We start from the raw sequence: 1,785 nt of genomic DNA, 5'->3' as shown, positions 1-1,785 counted from the left end.
CGCCGGGATGTGTGTATATAAGTAAATTAAGTTTTTCATTTTTTTTTTTCTTTGCACAAGGACTTCAAACAAGCTCATTCATGTTTGCAGTAAACGAATTTATTCGTAGATATAATATATGAACTAATTCAGCCCAATAGTTCAGGAGAGAAAAGGGACGACTAGACCGACGAGTAAGTCTTTCTTTATGAGAGACGCTGAAACCGTCAATTTCTGTGAAAATCTCGTAATAAATTTATTGCAGCAACAGAATATTTCTTTACACTTCGTGAAACGATGTAGAATATGACTGTTGAAGAATAAACTGTATCGGCAGTCAGGCCTGGTTGACTTTCGCTGCACATATCCGTGTTATCTGCATGACAACCGGAGTCTCGTGTGTGCGGATGAGTGATTTACTACAGGCTTCGAACTGGTTTGTCCATGTGCGGGCAATTCTTCCGCCTCTCGGCTCGGACAACGTTATATTGTTTGAGCAGGGCGCTGGCTAACAGCTCCATCGTTTAGTGTAAATCAGTCATGTTTTCTTTCCGCTTTTTTAAAAATAGACAGCCGTCTCACCATTAGACACGAAAGACTTTCCACTCCGCAAACCGGAGATCGAATCTCGGCGAGTATGTATTGGAATTTATGGTGGACAAAGAGAATGTTAAGCCATGTTCTTTTTTATTATTTCCTTTTCTTTTCTTATTATTCCATAATTTCCCAATCAATCAGCTACTCTTTTCGTCTACGAAATATTTACAAAAGGAAACTGACACACGGTACCATTTCCATCACGAGGTAAATCTCATGGTAATCATTCTGCGAATGATCTGTGAAGTAACCATGCCAATGCTCGAGTATTGATTGACATAGCACAATACATATGCAAGCAAGGAATCTATGAGCGTATTCCGAATCTCTGCGCTGAGCAATCTGATGCCATCACGTGGTCCGAATTTCAACGATGACTCCACCGGTGTCGCACCGGTTCCATCAGCTTTCAGAGGTGGTGGCAGTATCCATCAGCCACCATCAGTGAATCTGATTGGTTCCTGTATAGGGCGGGGATTAGCAGACGAAGTCCACACCTGTGGAGTAACTGTTAGCGCGTCTGGCCACGAAACCAGGCGGCCCGGGTTCGAATCCCGGTCGGGACAAGTTACCTGATTGAGGTTTTTTTCCGGGGTTTTCCCTCAACTCAATATGAGCAAATGCTGAGTGACTATCGGTGCTGGACTCCGGACTCATTTCACCGGAACTATTACATTCATCTCATTCAGACGCTAAATAACCTGAGATGTTGATACAGCGTCGTAAAATAACCTACTTAAAAAAAGCAGACGAATGACATCATGCACTGTTGTGTCATGGCGGTATGTTCTGCTGTATTGTTTGTAATGTGCACAACGTGAAAGAATATGTTAATGGCTTATGAACGAACATGTCAACGGACCAGTTATTAATAAGTTACTTATATGCTCTCTTTCCGTTGAGTGAGATAACAGTATGGACTGAGATGTTGATAAAGCGTCGTAAAACAACCTACTATAAAAACAGTATGGAAATTTTACAAAAAAAATCTTGCTAGCATAGCATATACAACTTTTACAACCGCCATGATAACCTAGATCATATATACCCAGATAGCTCGGCCTTATAGGCTTTGACGGTAACAACTTTTGTCACGTTTACTATGCCGCCATCTAGTTGTCACATAAGGAGCCACGTCATAATTCCCATTTGAATTGCATTAGCGACTGTACTGCCATCTTGTGTTCATTTACGACGGACGGGTGGCGA

The sequence above is a fragment of the Periplaneta americana genome, chromosome 4 (genome assembly GCF_040183065.1).
Source record: "Periplaneta americana isolate PAMFEO1 chromosome 4, P.americana_PAMFEO1_priV1, whole genome shotgun sequence".
In the NCBI taxonomy this organism is placed as follows: domain Eukaryota; kingdom Metazoa; phylum Arthropoda; class Insecta; order Blattodea; family Blattidae; genus Periplaneta; species Periplaneta americana.
The sequence above is the reverse complement of the archived record's forward strand: the minus strand, read 5'-3'. Positions refer to the sequence as shown.